General features: G+C 42.1%; 1 long non-coding RNA gene across 1 annotated transcript in view; it reads right to left on the bottom strand.

Moving 5' to 3' along the window:
• Positions 1 to 19,071, bottom strand: part of LOC122794371 — a 519,267-nt gene extending 500,196 nt beyond the window's left edge. The window contains exon 1 of the long non-coding RNA XR_006363636.1: positions 19,002 to 19,071. This is a non-coding gene — a long non-coding RNA (uncharacterized LOC122794371). The remainder of the gene's footprint in view (positions 1 to 19,001) is intronic.
• Between the last annotated feature and the right edge of the window lie 8,909 nt (positions 19,072 to 27,980).

Below are 27,980 nucleotides of genomic sequence, written 5' to 3'. Positions count from 1 at the left end.
ATACATATTGCAGTTATAAATGTAGAATGTTGCTACAGTAACAGGGTTTGTGTCAGCATACATGTTCAGAAGGATGTGAGCTCTGAAACTGAAATGTATGTCATAATTTACAGACAGAAATCCACACATCATCACAGCGATTTACCACAGAAATGAAAATAATGATTCTGTGGAACAGAACATACATATGAGTAATAATCCTGGACAGTCTGAAACAATCTGGCCAGTCGAGAGGTATGCTCAGAACCCCTTAGTGCAACAAATCCGGACCAAGCCTGACCAAGGGGGGCAGTGTAAAGGCATGAAACTGGGAACATATCCCAAATACTGGAGTAGATAAGGTGGCACAGTTGATGCAGTAACACCCTCCTGTCTGTTGTACCATATATTGAATGGAATAGCCCAAGTTCAAAACCAAATTACTTCCCACTACTCACTGACATAAATCTTCACATCATCCCACTGATGTTCCAGACAGAAGCAACATGTATGGGGGCCAGGCAACAGTACATCCGATAAATATTGGGACATAACATCACAGTAGGGAAACTACACTGAGCTGCTAGGCATGTCACCAAGTACTGTCTAAACTACAGGCAGACTGACACAACACAAACTCAATTTTGCTATGGTGGAATACACATGTAATTGCAAATATATCAGGCACTACAGGGATGTAACAGCACTGACCAACAGACACCAGTGTGAAAGTGCTTACCCAGAACAAATCTCACCACATTCAAAGTGACATACTGGTAAGCCACAAGAACAGTAGAGTATATGGACTGTGTGAACAAAAACATCAGCATATTTGCCACTCACACACTACCCCTATATATACTGGCACAATTCACAGTGTAGTCTGACGCCTGACTGTGGTATGGGACATGTCTCAGTCTGCCCCTACAAACACATACAGCTGATAGAGTACCAGAAGCTGGAGCAGCATGCAAAGTCAGATAGAAAAGGACCCTCAACATGTACATCTACCCCCCCCCACACACACACACACACACACAGGCCAAATAACACATTCACAATACATTGCTACACAATCCTGGCAGTCTGTTAAGAATTGCCAGAAATACACAGTCCTCTCAACTGTATAGAGTCCCACAGAACGTCCAGGCTTCATCCACATATATAAGGCCTTCTACATGTAACATGTCTGGCAGTATGATACATCAATGGGATGATATCTGGAATGAAGTCACTACATAATGATATACTATACCTATACACCTCTTTCAGCATGACATCTGGACAAAGCCTGACATACTTGGGGGCAGAGGGCCAAACACAGGGCCATTATTGACATATTGCTGTCATAAACTGAGAAAGTTGGTGGTGTAACATGGTTGTTGTATCATATCAGTTCTGAGGGATATGAAGTCAGAAACGCACATGCATGTTACCATTTACTGACTGCAATCCTCAGAGTATGCTACTGAATTTCCAAAGCCAAAAAATGTGTGAGTAACATACCAAATATAAGAGGCCAAACTCTGGCCAGTCTGCGGATAGCCATACAGTTGAGAGTTATGTCACCCACATAACACTTAAATTCATGCAGAGCAGCCATATCCACACAAACCCTGTCAAACTAGCATTACTTCAAGTGTATAACAGCAATACTTACATTCTGTCCCTATGTCTGGAACATTCTCTCCCAGTTTGTTGGGCTGTCTCCACAGTGTTTGTTGTAAGAGGTATTCCCAACTACATTCTGTGATGATGTTCGTCACACACCTCCATGAAGTACTCCTCCCAGGCAAGGAAAAAGGGCAATGCCTACATGAACTACTCAGTTATAGGAGTGTGTTTCCATGCTATTGGGTATGGAAATGATACCACAGCTGTTCCACGTGCAATTAGGAAGTGGGGGACTCCAGTTGTTGCACAGGCCATCAGCTGCTCATGAGCATTACCTACTAAAGGCAAGATGCTGCCTATACCAAAAAGATGTATATTTCGACATCTGTCTGAGAGCGAGAGAGAGAGTGAGAGAGATAGAGGCACACACACATAAAAACAAACAGACACACACACACACAGACACACACACACACACGCACACACACACACACACACACACACACACACACACACACACACACACACACACACACACACACACACACACACACACACACTCTGAGACTGATGGAGTATACAAAATGAACTGAAAACAAAAACACATAACTATGTCAAATAATTAAGCCTGTAATGGAATGTAGTAGAGGGCATGTAATCATGGAAAACAGGAAGTTCAAACAATATTATGTCTCAACAACACATACTGTACTGATATATTGCTGAGCAAAACCTATGGCCATAGAAAATGTGTCTGTCTGCAGTGACATAGAACACAGCTCAGGGCCCTGAGTCACCCCAGGAAAGGATGGCTCACATATGACCACTACTGGAGTGTGTGTTGCACAGTACTGACTGTGACACTGCTAGGCCACACCCAGTGCAAATCATACCATCAGTAACTCTGCTACGTCCAGCTCTGACTTGTGCCTCTTTTGTCAGTGCCAATGTCTTCAACCCATATAACATAGCTGGTCTCATTACCCTCTTGTAGACCTTCCCTATCACTCTTAATGGGACTTGTCTGTCACAAATCACACATGACACACTTCCCCACCACCCACATCCTGCCCGTACTCACATCTTCACCTCTCCCCACACGCTCGCCATTACTCTGAACTGTTGTTCCCAAGCATTTACACCTATCCACCTTTGAATACTGTACTCCCTGCATCCTCACCATTCCTCCATCCTTAAAACTGTACTCCCTGCATCCTCACCCTTCCTATATCCTCTCTCCCATTCACACACATATTTTCCATCTTAGTCCTGCTGACCATCATTCCTCCTCTCTCTAGACCATACCTCCACCTCTCCAGGGTCTCTCCAACCTGTTCCCTACTTTCACTACAGACCACAATGTCATCTACAAACAGCACAGTCTAGGGGGACTCCTGTTTGATCATGTCTGTTAACCTGTCCATCACCACTGCAAATAAGAAAGGGCTCCTAGCTGATCCCTGATGTACTCCCACCTCCACCTTAAACACACCTGTCACTCCCAGTGCAGAACTCACTGCTGTCACACTAGTCTTGTACATATCCTGTAGCATTCTTATGGATTCCTCCGCCACTCCTGACCACCTCATACAATACCACAACTCCTCTCTAGGCATCCTGTCATATGCTGTCTCTAAGTCTACAAAGACACAACGCAGCTATGTCCAACCTTCTCTGTATGTCCCCATCAACACTCTCAGAGCAAACATCACATCTGTACTGCTCTTTCCTGGCAGGAAATCATGCTGCTGATCAGTAATCCTCACCTCCCTTCTTACCCTAGCTTCCACCACCCATTACCATTATCTCATGCTGTGACTGATCAATATTATTCCATTGTAGTTACTACAACTCTTCACATCACCGTCATTCTCATAATCAGTACCCAAACACATTTTATCCACTCCTCACACATCCTCTCACTTTTCTAAATTACAATAAACAATATGGTTAAAAAAAACACTCCCATTTGTCCTAAACACCTCCATGCTTCCACAGGAATGTCACCTGCACCAATAGCCTTTCCATTCTTAAACCTCTTCATAGCTATCCTTACTTCCACCTTGATAATCTGTTGCACATCCTGATTCACCATACCCACATCATCCAGACTTCTCACTCTCTCATTCTCTTCATTCAACAGCCCATCAAAGTACTGTTTCCACCTGCTCTACACACTCTCCTCACTCGTGAGCTCACTTCCACCATTATCCTTTCTCAGCCTTATCTGCTGCACATCCTTCTTAGCTACATGCCTCTGTCAAGCCAATTGATAGAGGTCCTATTCTCCATCCTTGGTGTCCAACCTTACATACAACCCTCAGATGCCCCATCCTCAGCCTTTGCCACTAATATCTTTGCCATGCACCCCATATCCCTATACACCTGTCTACTTTCTTCATCTGTCTGACAATCCCACTTCTCCTTGGCCAACCTCTTTCTCTGTATGCTCCCCTGTACTTTCTCATGCCACCACCAGGTCTCCTTGTCATCCTTCCTCTGTGCAGATGTCACACCAAGCCCTTTTCTACTCATCTCCCTTACTAGCTCAGATGTAGTTACCCAGATATATTCTACCTCTTCACTGCCACCCAGTGTCTGTCTTAACTCTTCCCTGAACTCAACCTCACAATCACACTTTCTCAGTATCCACCATTTGATCCATGGTGCTGCCCTCACACTCCTCCCCCTCTTATTGATCACCAACATCATCCCACAGAGCAACATTCCATGCTGCCTAACTACACTTTGCTCTGTCACCACTTTATAGTTACCAATCCCCTTCAAACAGGCCCACCTGCATAGGAGATGATCCACCTGTGTGCATCTTCCTCAACTCTTGTATGGCACCCTATGCCCCTCGATCTTTGTAAAACTATGTATTCACCACACCCATGTCCAACCTCTGTTGCAAACTCCACCACCATCTCACCTTCTGCATTCCTTTTCTTAACAGGATACCTACACATCACTTCTGCATCTCCTCTGTCCCCTTCACCAACATGCCCATTGAAATCTGCTCCTATCACCACTCATCCACCCTTGGGTACACACATCACCACTTCATCCAATCACACCAAAGTACGTCTGTCTCATCCATCACACATGCAGTTAATGGAGCATATGCACTAACAACTGTCAACATTACACCATCAACTCCCAGCCTCCTGAACATCACTCTACTAGACACTCTTATCACTTCCACAAACACTCTTGGCATAATGTTCCTTCAGGTTAACCACTGCACCATTTCCCCTCCCATACACACCATGATTGAACTATTTGTACCCAACTCCAATACACACTACTGTACACCCCTTACATCTGGTCTCTGGCACACATAATATATCCACCTTTCCTCTGTCAGGCATATCAGCCAGCTCTGTCCCCATACCAGTCATACTCACAACATTAACAGTCCCTACCCTCACTACCACAAACAGCCTTTCACCTCTCAGCCTGCCATATGAGCATCAGACATCCTCCAGGCTATGTCTGTGAATGCAAAGGCTACTGCATTATCAAATGACTTATGCGTGTTACAGCAATATGAAGAAAGTGTCACTAATTGTGGCCCATAGATCACCATGTATGTGCATTGTCCTACAGATTTCCTGCCCTAACAGGTTGACATGACTGACTCAGCAGCACGACTGTCATTACAGTGTGCCATACTGACATAGAGCAGAAATGTACAGCAGGTATTACCTGGCTGCCTCATAATAACTGACATGGGATGCAAAACTTCAGGTATATAAGCTGTATATGTTGTACACGTGTGTAACCGTAGTTTCTGTGCATCCAACAGAGTTACACCTCTACAGATACTGGTTGTCTCATTGCCCTGACACAGACATGGGCAGTATAATAAGCATGAGTATCACGTTGAAATTGTAGAGTTGGCCAACTGTGTTTTGACCCTGTGTCTATGCCTACTACAAACAGATATATGACCACCCACATAGCTGTATGGCCTCAGCAATACCTTACTTGTAAAACCTGTCTCCACCAAAGTAGAGAAAACCCCTTTGCTGGATAGCAGCAATGCACAAAGCACATAATGTGATGCTATATTGGTTGTACAGGGCAAAGTAGGAGCAGGCACCAACTGGGCGGCATGTCAACCTTTGTCTGAATGAGCATATTAGGTCACAGGTGGATTACTGTAAGGCTAACTATGAGTACAAATTGGACACATCCACTAAAGGCAATCACAATGCCATCTTCACATATGTCTGCAGTTTCAGAGTCACCAATCTAACCCACCCTGTAATGGTAGTCAATCACAGCACATACATACACACACACACCATAGCTACAGCCAACCTGCTGCAGACAGGTTTAGGGTAAACATCACCACCCTGGATCACCATCAGTATAGGTGGCTATGCACAGCACAAGCACCCCTCCCCTCATCATCATGGATCAGGTGCAAACTGCCTAATCAAAGTTAACAAAAGCCAGTCCCCTTGGGGCCTGATAACATTCCTGTCTGCATCCTACATGAACCTAGGCATATGCTTCCAGTTCCATTACACACTGTATGCAAGCAAAGCCTGAACACCAATGACATCCCGTCTGCAAGGAACATGGCCACTGTCATCCCTCTACACAAATGTGAATGATGAATGGTGGTTTATGCAATGTACTGGCCCTCATTGGGGGGAACATGACACATCAAGACCAGGAGTACAATGCATGTTCATACAGTGCTGCCAGGTACAGGGGCATGATGTGCTTGTAAGTGGTGGCTAATGATAGTCCATATGCATGTGCTGGCTCTGTAAAGAACTCTAGGCAATGTCTAAGGTCCTGTGATGTGTTTCCTTGTGTATGTCATCCAGGTGCCATACAGTGGCAACAGCCTTACACTGATGCGGAGACAGCAGCCATCACAGAAGCTGTAATCTTAAACTATGCCATCCTTTCTGGCCGTAGCCGGCAAAATCTGCAGGAGCGGACTGCCCTGTCAGATGAGATCATCCACAGAGTGAACGTGTTGGGCCACCATGGATGCACATACAATCAGGTCAGACATAGAGCAACTGACCTGATACATCGAGCCTGGCAAAGGGCTGGTGCTGTAGCAAGGAACTGTACTGCTACCGGTGGGGGGGCCAGCCACACAGGCCCCACTTATGGCAACAGAGGAGCTCCTTGCCAAACTTGAGGTAGCCCCCACACAAACTCAAACATGGGAAACAGCAGTTGTGTAAGTGGGTGGCACCCAGGCAACAGCGAGGAGCATCCAGGTAAGGCCAAATTGCACATCAATGTAATGAGGTAACATTTAAACTGCCTTCTGCAAAGTCTCTAGATGCATATATCAGTGCAAAATGGATTAGTGAGTAGGGTGTACTAATGCACACAAGTGCACATCTATGGTGAAGGACAGCAAATTGTATAATATCATAGTGTGTACTGTACCTGTGCAGAAACGTGGCATTCATCTTGTACCAATGCCTAATGTGAATCTGCTGACAATACCTCTCCCTCACAACTACATAGGTCTCTCTGGTCTGCACATGGGACATCAGCATTATCTCAGTAGGTATGGGGTTTTCCTGTTGTGGCTCACCAGTATGTCAGGCATACTAAAGTTAATGCATGTGGCAATGGGTGAAGTACTGGGTGTGAAAGGCCACAAAATACTGTAACCTACACATATACACACTTACACACACACACACACACACACACACACACACACACACACACACACACACACACACACACACACACACACACACACACACACACACACTTGCCAGGACTCATATTAGAACCCCTAGCTATGTGGTCATTGGTATTATAGTGTTATGCAGTTACCACACACACCACAGAGCTTATAGGTTGTGGAGTGGCCCAAGGTACCTATATAGTGAATAACATCTACAGCACTTGTAAGGTATGGCAATGGTAGTTGTACTGGGTGAGATTGGCCACCAACTACTTTCACCCACATGTTTACACACTCACAAACACTTGCAGACACACTAATGTACACACACACATTTGACAGTACTGAGATCCATAGGTTCAGAGTGTCATAGGTGTGTACGTGGCAAATGGCCATGGAGGTTTTACAAGGCAAGTCCATGGGAATACACTGGCATCATGCTACCTGATGATACTCCCCAGTGTGTCTACTGAGTATAGTCACTGGAGTGATCCCCAGGATGGGTATTCTATTCCCCATCCACTCCTCCTGATTTCTCTTGAAAAGGGCCAGTGATGTGCTCAGCTTGACATGTATGTGGCATCTATTTCATTGCATGGCCAGTCTCTGGGTTGTGAACCTGTCCCTTCAGCATGTCCTGTTGATTGTGAGGATGGGGTTGAGGTATCTGGGGCATGTTGTGTGGACAGATTGGTTTCTTCAGATGTAACATTCCTGTCAGGGTTGGGTTAGACATGGCTGTGTATGTCAGGCAGAGATAGCACCTAAGTAGCCGATATGAGACAGAGATTCATTGCAGTTGTTGGAGTCTGTCCATATTGGGCAAGTGTGTAGTACCTAAGATCCTTTTTGTGAGGTACATTTGTAGCCTCTCCTGTTGTTGCAGGTGTACAGTGGGGTACATGGCAAATGGGCCATAGTACACAGACTGGCCTACTGAGAGGAGTGTACAGAGAAACACTGTCCTTTTACTTCCCGGCTTCAATGCCCTGAGTTAGGAGAAGTGACACATGGAAAGACTTTTGGAAGACAGTGGCACTGTGATGGTCACCATAGAGCTCACTGTCAACCTGTGTTCCCAGTTCCATTATACCAACATCAGTGTTCAGTGGACTACCATCAATGTATTACCTTATGGGAACCATGTTGTACCCAAAGGGGATGGCGGCACATCATTGGGCATTGGACCTATGTTCAGGGTTCTGACAACAGTCATAGGTCTCAGAGAGGCCTTTGTGAAGGATGTCAACCTCACGTGGGGGTTAATAATAGCACCCACCTTGTAGTCATCTGCAAACATCATCAGCTAGGGCACATTTGTATTGGGCTGGTCCTCAGAGGTGTGGATCCAAATATGAGGGAACCCAGGTCCCCATCCTGTGGGACTCCACTTGTGACTGTTCAGTAGTCGGACATGGAGTCCGCTGCTTTCACAATGTGGGTTCTATTTGTGAGCAGGTTTGCAGGCCACCTACTGATGTAGGGGTCGCTGCCTACCTGAGTGTGTCTGTGTATGATTCCTGAGTGGGGAGTGATAGCCAAGGATTAGATGGGCAGCCTATCTTGTTATCTATTCCATACTGTCACATAGTTATTGCACATAGCACAATGCTTATAGGGCTACAGAGTATCTACAGGTCCCTCTACAGTGGATGACAACTGTGGGCAACAGGAAAAAGTAGCAAAACCCACTCCCAATGTATATGGTACATACATACATACACACACACACACACACACACACACACACACACACACACACACACACACTTGCCAGGACTGAGATTAGAACCCCTACCTATCTATTTATTGCTACTACAGTGTTGCGCATTTATTGCATGCACCACAGAGCTTATAGGGTGAAGGTTGTCCAAGGGTACTTCTAAGGTGAGGAACATCACCAGCCCTTGTAAAATATGGCAATGGGTGATGTACTGGATGAGAGACGTCACAAAATACCTTACACTACACATATACACACACTTGCCAGAACTGGGATTTGAACTTCTACCTAAGTAGCTATTTGTACTATAGTGTTACACAGTTATTGCACGTGCCGTGAAGCTTATAGGGTGAAGATTGTCCAAAGGTACTTCTAAGGTGAGGAACATCACCAGCCCTTGTAAAGTATATTAATGGGTCATGTACTGGGTGAGAGAGGCCACAAAATACTTTAAACTACACATATACACACGCACTTGCCAGAACTGGGATTAGAACTACTTAACTAGTTATTTGTACTATAGTGTTATGCAGTTATCACACATGCCACAGAGCTTATAGGGCTGAGGCCTGATGAAAGGGACTTCCAAGGTGACTGATATCTGCAGGACTGCTAAAGCAGGGAAAGGGGAAGGGTCTTGGGTTTGAATGGATCCAAAAGCTTTAACTTCTAAACACACACACACACACACACACACACACACACACACACACACACACACACACACACACACACACACACACACACACACACACACACACAACTTTTACATTTGCCAGGACTGAGATTAGACCTCCTACCTAACTAGTTATTTGTATTATAGTGTTGCACAGTTATCACACGTGCCACAGAGGTTATGGGGCTGAGACCTAATGAAAGGGACTTCTAAGGTGACTGATATCTGCAGGACTGCTAAAGCAGGAAAATGGAAAGTGTCTTGGGTTTGAATGAACCCAAAAGCTTTAACTTCTAAACACACACACACACACACACACACACACACACACACACACACACACACACACACACACACACACACTTTTACATTTGCCAGGACTTTTTACATTTGTCTGGACTGAGATTAGAACTTCTACCTAACTAGTTATTTGTACTATAGTGTTACAAAGTTATTGCATGCTCCACAGAGCTTATAGGTCTGGGGCCTGACAAAAGGGACTTCTATGGTGACAGAAATCTTCAGGACTGCTAAAGTAGGGCAATGGGAAATGCACTGGGTGGGAAAGGCCTGTTTGTTCCTAGATCCAACTGACATTTCTCTAAGTGTATGAGCATGCCCAGTGTAACCTTTTATAGTACATGTGGGACTCCATTCCAGGAACTGTTTTACTCCACTCCAGTTTGTTTTGTGCTACAGCCATACCTCTCAACCTATTGATGCAGGATATCTGGAGATAGCCTATCAAATGGGGAGACAATGGGCCATATGGTGATTGTGACTATTTCTCTCAGACATGCATGGGTTGCTAGGGTTACAGGGCTTGTTTTAGCAGACATTTGACATATATGCCATTTGACACTGTCATGTATTGTTTCAGTACCTCGTGATACACCTCCTCAGATCATCACAGTGATTTACCAGAGGAATACAGGATGGATGATGCACACACCAAACTTATGGGGCAAATGCTAGGCATTCCTGCACAATCTAGCCTGTTGAGAGGTGTGCCTACAAGCAATTGACTGCTGGAGCTGTGGAAATGGTCCAGCACCTTAGTGATATATTACAGTGATGGAATCTCTGTGTATTTCTGTTCTGGCCTGGTCTGATTTCCAGTCCATGGTTGGGTAATATAAGTCAGACAGGATCAGGGTGACAGGCAGACTCTGGATAGATTTGTAGGTGATAAGATATGTGGGGGGTGTCCTGGGTAAGATATGTTTGCCTATAGCTACCAGTACTTTGTGTAGGGGTCTTCTCAAAGGTTGACTGCACTTGGAGGGTCTTGTGTGTGTCAGACTGTTTGACCAGTCTGGAGGTGTGTGTGTATGTGTGTGTCTCACATATATGTATGGCCCACCTCATTTTTCTTGGATGGCCACATTTTGGAGTCAGGATTTTGCACGGGATGAGTGATCAGGTAAGGGTGTGTTACTCTCCATGGCTGTGGGCCAGGGTTCTGTGGGTGCAGACATGTCACCATCTTCCAGGGTCAGGACTGCCTTCAATGAGTGCATTCCCACGTTTAGACTCCTAGCCCTGCCTGTCAACTGTACAGAGTATCACAGAATGTCCACATTCATGACTCCTATATCTTGTTGGTTACCCAAACAAGTATGGTTTTCAAGGAAAAGTGTTTTGCAAGTTACTGAGGGTTGAAGTCAGATACTACTTATAGTTGACATTGCAGTTTCAGACTTTGTACCCATCAGACATTCCATGTTACTACAATCATTCCATCAACTTTATAACATTATTAGAGCAGTATTTCAAAGGTGTCCTTCTCTTTGGACCTTCTTCACTCCATTATCCATGCATGGCTTTGTCCAGATATCTGGCTCTCTGACACTGGCAGGTTTTCTCCTTGCAGTTAGCAGCATGGCCTTTCTTTGAATTTTGTAGACTGTGTTATGGACCCCATGACACTCCCTAACAGGGCACTGTGGGTGAGGCATGGACATTTGCCACATGCCTGTAGGCCATGTGTGACAGATGCAGGCCATCTGTAGCAAGGCAGTGCATTCTGATGCGCATATGTTCCCAGGCTGCCAGCAGTTTACAACCCTGGGATGGCACCACTAAGTTGACTGTGGGTGTTACTGACAATTGCTTTTTGTTTGGGTTGAGCCATCACTCTCGTTGACAGCTGGATGCTGCTTAAGGCTCGGGACATGTTACTGCATTTCTATGTCACTATGGGGGGTGACACATCTGTACACAGTACATATTTACAGAGACTGTCTGATATTTGCTTAACATGTTGGTCCCATTTAGCTTAATGGTGTGCCCTATCTTTGAGACTACAGGTATAACAGTATCCACAGGTCAGATTGTTCTGGCATAAACATTTGTAGTTTCAGACTTCTTAACTTTCAAAGCCATACTGCCATTGCCAGACCTGCTGTGATATCACTGTATAAAAGTCTGTAGGTGGGGATTTCATGGATGTCCCCATGTGGGCGGCTTTGACAGACATTTCTGTATGGTTTTCTACAGCTGATCTGCTGGGTTAGGCTGGGGGTAGGTATGGGACCCCTACTTTGACATCCATGCATGTGACCTATGACCCCTCCAGTTATTTGGCTCACCACATATACTGCAGTGGTGTTTGTCAACTAGAGTGGTACTGCACAGTGTGGGTAGGCCAGTACTGAGAATACACTTTCTGCTCTCCCACAGAGCTGTCAGTTGTCTGCTGCTATCCCAGTAAGCTACCCCATTCCCTTGCATGCTTGAATCAATACAATAGATATGCTATTAGAACATTCCATTCCATTCATTTATTTTGTTAAGGAGACTGACTTACCTTGTGCCTGAGGCTGTTGTGAGGACGGTGCTTGAGAGCTGACTATGTTGGCTGCATGCAGTACACTGCCTATACATGGTAAGGTATAAGTGGTGTGATGTTTGGCATCCATTTTACTGTGTGTGCAGGTCAGAGAGAGAGAGAGAGAGAGATAGAAAGAGATCAGTCCTTGGAGCCATATAGTGTCAGTGTATGTGCTATGCATTGCCTCTTTGCCAAGGACAGAGCTTACTGGGCACGCCTCCGTCTGCCTACAGGGCAGGCTCAGGAGGTTCCTCCTCTGAGTCCCTCTGTGTCTGTGGAGACCTTGGCAATGGTGGGGGGCTTTGTGGCCCTTCCTCATTTTGTTCCTGCTGCAGCTGTTTCCGCAGGATCATATTGTGTAGCATGGAACATACTATGAACATGTGTGCACATGTGGCTGGAGAGTACAGCAAGGCTCCACCAGATATGTCAAGGCAGCGGAACCGTGACTTGAGTATCCCAAACACACTCACTATAATGATCCTGGTTTGTGCGTGTGCCTCATTATGGCATTCTTGTGTGGGTGTGTGTGCATTTTTGATGGGTGTCATCAGCAACGGCTCCACTGTGTAGCCAGCATCCCCCACTAGATGGCCATATGGGATGTCCCCACTGGCAAATGCCTGGTACAGCTGTGACGAATGCCAGATGTGGGAGTCGTGATAGCTTCCAGGACTGCCAGAACACACATTTATGATAATGCCCTGGGCATCGCACATGACCTGGCAGTTGATGGAGTGGAACCCCTTACGGTTTTGGTACACCCTACCCTGGTCACTGGATGGTGCTTTGATGTGGATGTGCGTGCAGTCTATGGCACCCAATACCTCTTGGTATTCTGCTACATGGTGGAAGAGACGCATATTGCTGGTCCTCTCCTCATGGGTGCTGGGGAAGTAAATGTGCTCAGCGGCATGTGGTCGCATGGCATCCAGGAACTGGTGGAGTATCCTGGATGCAGATGCCTGTGAGACCCCAAAGATAGCCCCAGTTGGTCTTTGGAAAGTACCTGTAGCTAGTATTCTTAAGGCTACACATACCTTGGTATCCACTGGGATGGGTTCCCCCTATGTTGGTTCTGGGTCTGAGGCGAGGCTGGCACAGCTCAACAAGTTACTGAAGTATGTCCCTGTCCATCCTGCAGTGCTCTACTATCTCCAGATTATGCAGCCACTAACAGGTTACCCTGGGTCTGAACACTTTTCTCTTCCTCGGTCTGAGATGGTTGTCAGCATTATCCTGCTTACCACCCTCAGTCTCTAGCACATACTGATGGATAAAAGCAACAGCAGCCCCTAACATGCTTTGTTAGTTTTGTCAGTTTAAAATTCCCCCAAATGTGTACACCAGTGGTGTAGAGTTTGTGTGAAAAACCAGTCTGAAAGGTGTTTGCATAGTTTATAGTATTGTGCTGGGCTGCTGCCTGCGTAATTGGCTGATTCTGATACATTCCACCTGCCAGGTATGGTAGTTCTCCTTGATTGCCTTCCTTCTGCTTTCCCCTTCCCGTTTCCTCCCCGTTTAAGCCCCGATGCGGGCTACGCATATCCGGTGCTCATATGTAAAACAGTTCTGCTATTCCTGTTTTTTTTTTTTAAGTCCAGTGCATGCTGCGCATACCCATTTAGCTAAAGTAAACACTTTTAAGCAGAACTGGTCCTCCCCTGGACACGAACATGCTCTGCATTCTATGGAATAAGACAAAACAGCCTCAGACACTCCCCACTTCCTTAGCTGTGCTTAGCTAAGGGCAAACACGGGCCACTGAGCTCCAATGTGCTTACAGCAAGCATGACACACTCCCTTTTCATGTTAGCTGCTCCTCCTGTCTACATGGTGGTGTTAGAGCACCTACACGGTTAGGTACAGTCTGACACTTAGAAGAAATTTGTGATTCAGTATAAATCCCCTCATTTGCATACATCACTGCCTTACTCCATGGTTACCACACTTTCACTGGGCCTTTCCCCTTAGCAACCACTATTCCCTGGTATTGTTTTCATTCTGCATGCCATTGACTATAAGGGCAAAATGCAGATTTCTGTAAAAATTGATTTTTCCCTTTTATTTTTGGCATGATCCCTTTTGCTCGCCACTGCCCTATGCTTAAACGGCCGAGATCGACCAAAAAAAAAGTTTTATTTTTAAAAATTAAAACTATTTATCATGCCAATGGCCATATATTTGGCCATTGGCATGCCTGATAAATGTAATACATGCTTTATTTCAAGCTGTCATGCCTCTGTTTTCTAATTTGCAGAAATGTGTTCAGCTAGTAACTGAACACATTTCAGCTTCTTACACTGGTGCTGCGGTAGCGTTGTCACCTCATAGTAAGACGTTGTCCTGTTCGATTCTCAGCTAGAGCATCTTCTGTGTGGAGACATGCGTGAATGGGCGTACCTTCATTGAAGGTTGTGCGTCAGGGCTGGCAACTCAGCACGTAAAAATCTACTGTCAATCATTAGCAGACCGGAGTTCTGCTGTGGTGACCCCTAACCGGGAAAAGCTGAAAGACACAACAACAACAACAACAACAACACTATTCCTGCACAGACACCTGCCTGCTTGCTGAATCACTAATTCACCTAATTTGCTTGGTTTTCACCAGCAAATGAGGTAATTAGCATTAGGCAGTGGTGTCCATGTAGGAATAGTGTAGGAGCGCTCTTGCACATCATGGGAGCACTTTATTGAATCGCTCGGTGGCCATATTCCATGCAGCAGCTGCTGCACTATTCCTACACTCCGTGTAGGGTTTAATGAATCCCAGGATAGGTTTATTTCCTAAAATAATTTTTTTACATATAGGGTAAAACTCTCTTTGACAACCACTAAACATCAAACCCCTTGCTCGTATAAACATAATTAAATAAAAATGTCATTATGGAAGGGGAATCCTAGCTGGGGCTGAGAAATGTTTACAAGCTGAAAATGATGTGTGACATGCAGATAGTAGAGCTTAGAAGGGTTGGGATGCTTCTGAAGTAAAAATAGTCATTGAGGTAAAATAATAAAATGACAAGGGCTAAATACACCCACCCCAGCCTGCCACAACAGGCTGTAAAGCACAAGCAGTATACATTTTCTCACAAAAGTTACAAATATCCCAGGAAATCCCAAAGAACTGCCAGTTGAAACTGATGCATGGCAAATGGCTAGAGAAGCTTAGCTGAGCTAGAAAAACATTCTGATAGAAAATAAAAATGATAAAAGACAACCTCAAAAACTAAAAGACCACAAACAAGCAATGAAAAATAGAGATTGCAGATGTTATTTTTCTGGGAAAAATAAATATTTACAAGGGCTTTTTTCTCAGGGACCCATAATTAAACGTAACAACCTCTGAGCTAAAACTTTAGTGACAACCATTAAACAAGTTCAGAAATAATTCCACAAAAAATTAACCTTTAAAAAAGTAGCCAGTTCCTCTAAAAATAATAATGTTGTGGAAGATAATCCCCAGTGGTTAATTTCCTGAAGCTCACTGTTCAAGTGGCAAGAAAGTTCTGATATTTTTGCACACTAGCCACTGATTTTTTATTTCTTCCCATATGCAGAACTGTGGCTAGGGTATGTGAGAAGTACTCTGAGGCTTTAGAAGCTGTCTATTGGGTCCAGTCCTTCATAGTAGAGCTGTAGCTTGTGTCTGGAACACCTTCCTGATCTGGTGCCTGTCAACACTAGGTAGATGAGCTAAAAAAAGCCATTCTCTGATCTGGCACACCTTCTTTCTTTCCTAAGAAGCACCAGATCCTAATACCCTCCCACTCTACTGATTAAAAAAAAAAGATCTACTGATTGCAAACCATGACATCTTGCTGCCCGTTTTGTCCCACCCTATATATGCTTCTGCTTGATAGGAATGTCCAATATTGCTTAAGACTTCTGCAGCAGTGATCTAATGAAGAACATATATTTTAATCTTTCATGCTTTGTGGCTGGTGACATGCTATTCACTCAGTTGCTCAGTTCTTATTTTTGGATATTACTAGTCTGCATGTACTCCCTGCGGTCGAGTGGCATTTGAAAGACATGCGTGAATGGGCTTGCCTTCGTTGAAGGTTGGGTGTCAAGCTGGCACCTCGGCACTGTAAAAATCTACTGCCAATCATTAGCGGACCGGAGTTCCACTTTGGCGACCTCTAACCGGGAAAAGGCAAAAGAAGAAGAAGAACAACTCTGAGAATCTTTCTGTGAAGAATTGCTAAGTCTGGACTTCATTTCTGTAATGGGAATAAATTACTAGATATTTCAAACACTCATATAAATGCAAACTGGTGACAGTGACTCAGCAGACAGCTCAATCTGTTCAAGATTTAATTTCAAAAGAGGCAAAAAGGTAAATAGAACATTTCTACTGAAATGGACTGTTTTGTGTGTAAAGTTGCAAAAGAACTAAGGTCATCAATACCAAGCATATTTCCATTATTTTTTAAAACAGGTCAGGGATGAGAGAGATGATATTTCTTTCTGGCTTGTACTTTAATTAATTTCAGCTTTGAAATGAGGGTAACTATTGTTAGCTGAGATTTTTATTTTATCAACTATATCACCTCTGAAATTGTTGGTATTGCGTAACAAGACCTTGTAGCAACTCCATTAAATATTCTTATCTTTATAGTGATGCAAGTGGATTGCACTCAGATGATAACTTGACAGTTCTAGGCTTACATAAATGCAAGCTACTTCATTCTTGATATACTGTCCTTTTAGGGCATGTTAGTGTTAGTATCAAATTTATTTCTGGCATGGTGCTTGAATTTTTTTTTCATTTCTTAACCCAGTAAGTAAACTGGTCTGCAGACCTTTTTCAGTTATGTCCCCCACATATGGAGAAACAACTACTACACACCACAGATTATGTAATCATAATGTGGGCTCTAATGCAGAACAATAAAGTATACAACATAATAAGAAGTGCATTACAGTCAAAAATACATTAAACAAGTGAATATAAAGGCCTAAAGCATAAATGTTACCAGCATAAAGAAACACTGAAATGTGTTACAAACATACACGACTAAGTATAAATGAAAGGCACTGTACATAAGCATGCCTAATGCTAGTGCAAGATCAATGTTTGAAGAATATTTTAGCAGAGCATCCTTTATGCAATGATTTAGTACTAGCAAAACTTGTACTAATGATTGTGTGCAGTATTAATAACAAATGGAAGCATTGAGATTTAAACAAGTTGTATATTTCTTATAGGTAATTAACTAAATGTTTACTTTTGTTGTCTTCAATGTAAGTATATGTTATTGCTGTGTAAGCTTAATATCTGTTACCATGATGTTTTAGAATGCTAATAATAGCCTGATAAAATATTATGATAATATTAATATATATATATATATATATATATATATATATATATATATATTTGTTGAACATATGTTTTGTCGCTCATCTAGTCAGGATAAAATAGACGAGTCTTTGTTGGTTCTGTTCAAGCAGCTTTATTATATACAAACACATTAGGATTGAGGCTTAATAACTTTAACTGAGATAAACTTATAAACAAACTAGCTATTACACTCATACATGCTCAGTCTCTGGCTGCAGTCTCAAAATAGCACTGAAGCTAGCACTTGCTTGCTATTTATATGCACGTGGTGACATTGAAACACTTCTTAAAGATACACACACACACACACTCTATTCTATATGATTATTTTATTTATTTATTGATTTTGGTTACTGAAAGAGTCCAACTGGACACACAGATCCATTTTCAGTGGAGGCCTGGGAGAAAAGCTCCATAGCACATACATTTTGTTGGTTACATAAAAACAGTGGTACAAGAAGTACAATATTTACAATGTTGTCAGTATGATACATTTGGTCTACAAATGCTAGGGGTGGTGTATAATTCCAAATGTACGGATAGTTAAATGGTCAAAATGCCGACAGTATGTTTCACCGAGACAGGTCAGTGAGGTTTGGAGGAGATGAGAGTGTTTGTGTGTGTGTGTTTGAGAATTAGGGTCAGAGATGGGTTTTGTATGTTTGTGTGCGAATGTGTGCATTTTATGGTTGGGGTCAGGGTTAGGTAAGGGGGTAGATGCAATGTTGATACTTTATGTTTGTGTGTCTGAGTGTGTCTTGTGTAGTAGCAGCATTTCGGAAAGATTTCTTTAAGGTAAGATGTAGCCTTAGGGTTATTGGAAGAGGCAGGGTTAGGGGTAGCACTCATTACCAAGGTGGTACAAGTCACATGCCCTTTCACCCAAGGAAAGGTACACCCATTCTTCTGCATCAACTGCTCAGACTCTGCTCCGTTCTGACAGAGTTTTGGTGTACTACTTGTGCTTTTACTTTTGAATTTTGAGAGACTGTGTGGAGGAGTTTAAGTGTGTGTGCTACTTGTCAACTTTTGCCTGACAAGTTACTCTCTGACTGACTCTTCTGAGTAGTGCTTACCAGGAATCAGGCTTCTTCCTCACCTACATGAACTCTTACACAGGACCTGCTGTTTCTTCTCCCACCATACCTGAAAATAAAATTGGGCTCAGACTGTGCCTCAGCCACGGGGGGATGAATTTGCAGTGGCCACTTGTTCATCAGAGCACTCACTGCTTTCTCCAGGTTCTTCTGGTATAGTCCCTTCAACCACCATGGTCCAGAGGTTAGCCATGCTCTTTGCAGTTGTTTGTGTGTCCAGTCTGGGCATTGGAGAGCCATCTTCTTTGGGTCTGGAAGTTTCGCTGGGAGTTCTTCCAGGAGCAGCTGGGGAAAGAGACCTCTTGCTGTGGATGAAGTGCAATCTCTCAGTTGGTCTCCTTCCAGGGATGTCACTAGAAAAAAGAAACAAAAGATTAGACATTGCTCATCCAAATACACTTTGCCTGTTGATAATGATGATTTTCTTAACTTAGCCAGGAGTTTATTGCAGTCTTTCTATCTTGGAAAACAGAAATTCATACCAGAAGAGTAACTAGGTTAATATATTCCTGATGAACATATGTCAGAGGATTCTGACATAAAGATAGAGATATAGACAGAGACAGGGCATTTTCCTTGCTTGATTCTTAAGTCCAAGACTGTGATTCAGGGGAAAACTTACCATCTCCAACTCCATTGAATAAGTTTTCATTTTCTAAGATTAGTTCCAGGATGAATGATGTGTTTTTGTGGGAATAAGGAGATGTTTCCCCTAAACTGAAGCGATATCATCATATGCTGCAAGTGGATTTACCTCATGCTACACCCATTTCCTCCTATTAAGTCAGCCTTGGAGAATGTGTTAAATGCTGCCTACAGTAACCCTGACCCTCAATCTTAAGTCACCAAAAAGGCAAAACACTTAATACCAACCCTTTCCCCTGTGGACTAGAAGATAAGGTACTAGACTTATTTCTTAAAAGACGTTCCTTCTTTCAGTTTATGTGGTCAGGCGTTGACAGCTTGTGGGAGTGTTCCACCACACTAAGTTCAGAAGGTAGGCCCTGTCTGAATCCTACAATTTCTTACCTGTCTCTGGTGTTTAAACATCCTTTAAAGAGTGTGTATGATTGTGCAGCTACTGTGTCTAGGGCCACTACTACTGCTATTGAGGCGAGAAGATGTGTTTTGGTATTTACTCAAAAGTGTTCTGATGAGGTAATGCATCTTAGATTTTAAACATGTAGGTTTTGTTTTGACTGCTGTTACTCAGGTTCTCAAACAGGCTGATGACAGGGAGAAATTAATTCAGGGAATTACTAAGATTTTTCAAGCCTCACATTTTAAATCTTACAAACTCTGTTTTTTTAAGACAAAATAATCCCTGCTGGCAAACAGTGAACAAAAAAGAGAGATAAAAAGAGGGGAACAATAAAAAACAGGGATCCTATCAACAAATGGACAGAGTATGCTTTCAGAATGACTATGCCATAATTCCTACCGCCTCTCCCTTCCAGTCCCTACATCTCTAAGTCTGTTCAGTAGACTGTCTCTCAGTATTTCCGTTTAGCAACAGATTATTTCATACTCTTTTGTATTAATACTCATTCAAAAGGCTTACAATTGTCACTGGATGCACATGCCTCCTGTCAGGGGATTTCTTCCCTACCTTCCATGCCAAACAAGAATTATTTTCCTCAGAGTCATAGTAACAATGCCTTTCCACCAAAAGGAGGAAGGCTTCTACTCCAGAATGTTTCTGGTTTGAAAGAATGAGCATCCTGGAGACCAGTTCTAGATCTTTCTTTTCAAAACCAGTTTGTGAATGTACTAAAATTCAAAATGTTGATCATTCAGGGTCTGCTACCAGTCGTCCCTCTTCTGAGTTTTATGGTAACATTAGACCAAAAAGATGCTTAACATCGCATTCTCAGTCACATATTTCAGAAAATTTCTCAGATTCTGTGTCTGGGTCACATTATCATTTCTCTGCATTACTCTTTGAGTTCGCAACAGCTCCTGGGATGTTTACAAAATATCTAGATCCATGGATAACCCATTGGCGACTGCAAGGCATTCACATTTTCCGTATTTAGAAGACTTACTAATCTTTGCAGAGTCTTTTGACAGATGGCAGGAGTCCTAAACATGGGTTTCTTCACTCCTTACCAATCTGGGCTTTAAGATAAAAGTTCAAAAAATTTCCTTGATTCCATTACACAAGATTGTGCTTTTAGACTGCCTTTTAGATACAACACTTCAAAGACATTCCTAACACAAGGTCAGCTTGTATCTGGAAATGAGATTAGCCTTCATCAATTAGTCTGAGACTTCAGCTATAGAATATCTGTGGATTCTAGGGTTCATGGCTTCGATGATTTTCATGAGTCCTCTTTCTAGGTTATACATGAAAAAAAATTAGTGTTAAAAAAAAAAAAACATGTAACCCAACATTTTCTTCCTCTGGGATTTTCAGATTCCAGTTTTGGATTTCATCAATAAAGAACTGTATTGGTGGAGGCAATAAGGTACTTCAGATTTTGCTTGGGAAGCAGTTTCTATTGGGGTAAAGGTGTGAGGCCTGTGGGACAGGTCAGACAGACCAATGCACAGAAATGTCAAAGAAATGTCAGCTGTGAAGTATGCTATATAATCTGTTTGTGACCTGTGGCACTTAGGACCATCCAAGGTGATTACAGACAATACCACAGTGATACATAAACTGGGTGTACCAGGTCCTGCCCTATGTGCAGGCTGACTGTGGTCACGTGGAAGTTATCTCTACAGCATTGTATAACTCTCCAAGCATCTCACATGCCGTCATAGCAAAACATAGTGGTAAACAAGCTGAGAGGGATAAGGACAGAACCTCATGAATTAAAATTGATTGAGGGGGTCTTCCAGGAGTTGATCCAGTTTTGGGGAACACCGCAATTAGATCTGTTCACCTCTTTTCAGAACAGACAACTTGGTAAATTCTGCACTAGGACTCCTTGCTGTCACACCTGGAAAACAGATGCATTTTAATTTCTGTGGTCAGGAAATTTTGTATATGTATTTCTACCCTTCCCACAGATATCCAGGGTTATTCTGAAGATTCAGAAAGACTCTCCAAAAAAAAAAAAAAAAACTTGTGGTGACTCCCATCTGGCCCAGGCACCATTGGTTCTTCCTTCATATGAAATTGGTCAGTGGTAATTATCACAAACTTCTTCATAGACTACATCTACTCAAACAAAACAAGAGGAATTTGATATACTCCGTTCTCAAACAACTTCAACTGACTGCCTGGATGATTCAGTTCTAATACCTTTTAGGCACTTTTATGAGGATGTGCAGCAGGTACTAATGCAAAAAATCCTGTTATGAGAAAATCTTACGATAACCAGTGAAGACTTTCTATTTGATACTTCACCTATAACCAGGGCCTGATCCGGGTTAATTACCTCTGGCTCTCAAACCTTTGTATGAGTTAATATCCTATGGCCTATGTACTCCTTTGTCAAGGGGTATTTATTAGCCATCCTCCTCTTCATTTCAGACTATGCTCAAGCTATTTTATAAAGAGGTTTTCCTGTTGATGTTAAAGGTCATCTGTTATTCAGGTAATACTTAGTTGTGATTTTTGCATTTTTGCTCATAAATGTGTTTTTGTCTATGTTTGAACCAGCTACTCTGATTGCTTTTTGTTTATTTTATTGGTAGAATAACCATCTTATTGCTCTGACACCTGCCAGACAGTATCTAGGTTATCACCACTCATGGTGGATTCACCCTTTTGCTTTTCTGTGCATATACAATTATTTGTGGAAAAAAATCCCCCCATGTATGTGTGCTCCTACTACTCTCAGAGTGTATCTTGAATCTAGTCATCTATCTCCCTCATTTCTTTCATCATTTGAATGACAGGGAGAAGAGATTCTATATACTCTGGTCATTCTTTTGCAACTTGGTTATTACCTGGTCAGTACTAGCTCCTTTAGGAAAGTTATACAGCCATGGAACTCCTAGTATGGGACTAGAAAAGAACATCCTGCATCAATTCAGATAATTCCAGTTTGTTGTCCTTTACTATTATCTGTTCTTGTTATTCCCACCATAGTAAAATATTTCTAGGCAGGATTAAGGCACATTCTAAAAAGCTTTATTTTCTTTGATGGCATACTGGAAAGGGGTGTACTCTAGAAGCATTACAGAGGTGACTATGTGATCCTCTGTACATACTTGTATAAAGCATTACATGCTGGATTCCTTTTACAGGTCCAGGACTGGCTTTGTTAGGATCATTCTCCAGGGCTTTCTGGATCCTCATCCATCCTTCCTCATCTTCCCAGGTTGGACAGACTTTGGTAATCAACCCGTATAGCCAAAAGGCTACTGCAGCAATGAGAATATTGAACATAGCAGTTTTGTGCATTGCACTTATCATATCAGTAGATGTTAGAATTCCTCATTGCTGCAGCAGCTACACCCACTCACCATTCCCCTACTTTTGTATATAGTTAGTTGTCGGCATCTATAGTTATTTGTTACTGTTAAATATTTTAGAGGTTCAAGATAAGTATGTTTTTCTCTCTGTATGGGCATAAAAGTTTTGAAGATTTCTTTACTCTGCTAATATTTCTTCTCTGGGCTGTCCAATCAGCAGTCAAAGTGAAGGTGTGTGTGTGTGTGTGTGTGTGTGTGTGTGTGTGTGTGTGTGTGTGAGTGCATGCATGTGTGTGGGGGGGGGGCAGATCTTTGTGCTTTGTGAAGCAGGCTGGTTATTGTTTCCTGGGTAACTGCAGCACTGAGGAATTTGAACATCTACTGCTAAGGCAAGTGCAACTTATACAACTGTGCTTTTTTATTTTTAATTCACCACTAATCTGCTACAGCTGAAAAGCACATCAGCAGTGAAGGTGGTCTATATGGTTAGAAGCAATACATCAGTGGAAAGTACACAGTCCTGGTCCAGTAATTTATGTAGCTGGGACCAGCTGATACCCTACTGTGGTAATTTTTTTAGCTATGAGTGATCTTGGATGGGTGCTTTGCTTTTGTACTCAGTGCACAGAGTACTACCTGTAAAACTGCACTTAGGATCTTACCACATTACATACCACTGTCTATGAATCACACAGGACTTTGAGACAATGTTCTTTTGCATGCCAACCTTACTTCATAGTGTACAATGTTAAAAATAGCAGTATCCTTTACATAAGCAGGTAAGGATTCCATCAGTGGTCTTGTGATTCTAATTACAAAATACATGCCATGGAACTTGAACAAACACAATGGGATGTACATTCTTACCTGTTTTGCGGCTTTGGGAAAGGAGATAAACTCTCAGTATATCTAATGCTACCAATGGAGATCTTGACGGATGCACAACCTCCTGACCACATCATCCTGCTACCCCAACTGACTAACACTTATATACATAATAACATACTATTTAAAATTGTTTTTTTTTACAGGAGAGTCTGTGCCTTCTGAACCCTACCACCCTGATATCTATATATACTAAATCTAAGAGTGCACCGGCTTTGCAGAAGGACAAATACATTAATTCCTTTTTCTCCAAGATGGTGTGATCTTCAGAGTAGAATATTTAAAGATTAGGAAGCATCTACAAAAATATTTAAATTAAGATTTAAATGATTTAATGTATTCCAGCAGTATACTATGTAGCAATAAGATGCTGTGTGATAGATTACACAGAGTTCATTACTGATTTAAAGAAGATCTTCTATTCTAGATGAATAGGGATGCTGGACTGTCAGGATTTTTAGAGATATAGGAAACTCATTGTTACAAATGCTGGAGATAATGGTGGCAGTTTCAGTTTGGATATTGGTAGTGAGAGCTTATGAGAGACCATGCTAGGGATGTTCACTTTGTTTCATACAGTGGGCAGTACAGGACTCATGGTGCCTGCCACAGGACAGGTTTCAAAAAACAACAGAGATTTCATATATATGTAAGCAATAAAGAAAAACAGGATGGGCATTTTAGAGAAATTATGGGCCAACCAGGGAAGTTGGTAGGCCTGACACTGTAGAAGGAGGAGTGCCTTACAGCCAGGCCCTGGAAGGTCTTTTATTTCCCTTTAATATGTACCTTGGAGAACATTACTGCGTTTAGAAAATATCCGTAGTATTTATTTATTTATTTATTGGGCCTTTATAGTATTTTTTTCTTCATTTAGAGAATGCATTTGTATGTACTATTTTGTTTTTTGGAAAAAAGCAGTCCCTGATTATTTATATTTGAATATTTAACGTATTGTACTTTTAGATATCGTTAGGTAATAGTAACAGAATATGTGTGACTGCAGAGCTGAATGACTGAGTGTAAATGTGATTGTGTATTTGCATGCTTGTGTGTCAGTGAGAGTGTGCATGTGTATGTGCATACCTGTGAGGTATGTGTGTGTATGTGTATAGTTATGTGCATCTATGAGTTTGTGGTTTGTGTATGGCTATGTACATATGTGCCCTTGTGAGCATACATGCATGTGCACGCAAGTGCATTTCCTTGTCAAGATACATATGCATGTATGTGCATATATGAGTGTGTATAAAATGCACCAGATTCAATAACTCCTACACTAAGTGTACACAATATGTATTTAAGAACATTCCTTCCACATTTTGTGTGCTTTCTAGTCACTCAGAAAGATTACACTAAATGTACATTTAGTCTACAGTTTGTTGTAACTATGATGCCCCACCACTGGCCCAGTAATCAAGGAGCATCAATCCTCACCACTAAGACCAGTGGGGGGCATACATTGGGAGGATGACAGGTACACATACAGTATTTTCAGATGCAGCTCTCTGCATCAAGTGCAATTTCCCTTAAGAGCACAAAGAGACCACAGTCAGTCCAGGGCTGGTTTTGCCCTCTTTCTCCAGATCCCCAATAAGACTCCCCACTGGCCAGAGATAGAGCTGAGATCTCAGATGAGTGGCCAAGCCAAAACCTCCAGCACCCTCTCTGTCCAACCAGTGCTTATGTCCCTGCCCAAGTAGCTGACACACACAGTCTTTGAGGTTTGATTTACACATACATACACACACGCACACACACACACACACACACACACACACACACACACACACACACACAAAAACACACGCACACACACACACACACACCTGGGAAAGAAGGCTGGCACAGGTTTACTAGCTATGCCCCTTTTTTTCTCGGACTATAAGGTAGTTATAACTGCCACCAGCCAGCTCTTTATCAGCTACTTTAAGGCCCTTAACAAAAGGTGTGCAATCTTACTGTGTGATATTACTATCAATACAAATGGTAGTTTGACCAAGAGCAAGGATATTAGGAGTAGCCCACAGTGTCACCAAATAAATTTGCAAGTATTCTCAGAACTTAAATATGTCTCACAAAGAACAGCCACAAAGAAAAGTTTAAATGTATTTAATAATAAATAATAAAAGAACAAGAAAATACTCAGTGTATATTTACAGTGATATCAATGTTCAAAATCATAGGAAATATTTAAAAATGACATTGCAGGACAGTCTCAAATAAATAAAGAAAATATCTAAAACAAGCTTTGCTAGATTCCTGACTATATCTAAGAGAATTCCTATATCCTAGTACACTTACCTAATTAGAGCAGCAAGGCAGATGTGTGGTGAATGGATCTTGTCAGGTCCAAGACAGAATACATAATGCTGAGTCTCTCTCTCTCTCAGAGATTTCTTAAATTAATATCTCAAATATTACTGCTGGGATAGCTTGCAGATTAACATAATTTCTTGTCATCTGACTCTATCCCAGGTAAACCCCCACTGCTGAAAGCTAGTAGTATTTAACATCTACCTGTGAAAATGCATACACAAGGGCTTTTCCTCAGATCTTTGTACTTGCTGGAGGTCATAAAACAATAAAACACTTCCAAGACAATAAAGTTCCCTAGTTCTAGACCTTGTGTCTGTCAGTGTACTGAAACTGAAAGATAACATCTTTTTATGGCCTGGCCATAAAGTAATTTAATTTCAGCTATTTTTCTGAAGTTATCCTTCTGTATTCCAGTTTCCACTGTTAAAATATATACTTCTAAACAGTTACAATAGTGTATGTCCATTTCTGTTCTATTCCAGCAGGGTACATTGTGGATACATTTCAAACAGCACTTTGTAAAATACCTCTTCAGGACACGTCTGTACAAACCATCTTATATGACATACAGCTCTAATACATTTGTAACACAAACATCTTGTATGAATCATGTTGATATTCACAAATGAGATATAATTATTTACAAAATTCCAGATAGCTGTGCTGGAATTATCTCCCTTTGTCACAGTAACCTTTATGAATCCCTGTCAATATTTCAAACTGCAAGAAAATCAGCAGGAAAACTAAAATAAGGAGGAAGAAGGTGTGATATATGCTTGTGTTGTCTGATCACTCAAAACAGTGTGCACTTAGTGTACAGTTAGTTTATGCTTTATTGAATCCTGGGGAATGTTTGTGTGTGTGTGTGTGTGTGTGTGTGTGTGTGTGTGTGTGTGTGTGTGTGTGTGTGTGTGTGTGTATGTATGCATGTGTGTGTGTGTGTGTGTGTGTGTGTGTGTGTGTGTGTGTGTGTGTGTGCCTTGTCCTGTGTCTGTTGTATGTATGCATCTGCAAGTGCCTGTGTGTATGTGTCTAAAGTAATTCCAGAAAGCAGCTTTTGATTTTGCAGTAGTTTTCTGATGAGTTGTAACACTTGGTTTTGCATTTTATCAAACAGAACACTAACACAGTGCTGTTCTTATCTGACTGGAGCTGGGATGGATAATGAATTATAGGGATGATTTAAGTGAAGCTTTGGCATGTTGAATAGCACTTTAGAGAAATACAAAAGTAAGATATAGTATTTTAAAATAATTTAAAAAAGTAGCCTAGGTAGTTTGTCTCTAGTTTGAAATTGCAAAATTCTCCTTTATATTTTATTAAAACACACACCCACTGACTATGTAATGCTTTTGTCTGTAATAAATGTTATGCCTGGACTGTACTTCTTTGACTGAATTTGTGACACGGTGGTCCTAGATTACCTATGACATTTTGCATTCCAGATTATAGCAAT

This window comes from Protopterus annectens, chromosome 2.part1, assembly GCF_019279795.1.
Source record: "Protopterus annectens isolate FY-2018-M chromosome 2.part1, PAN1.0, whole genome shotgun sequence".
NCBI lineage: Eukaryota > Metazoa > Chordata > Ceratodontiformes > Protopteridae > Protopterus > Protopterus annectens.
This window is presented reverse-complemented; position numbering and strand designations above follow the sequence as displayed.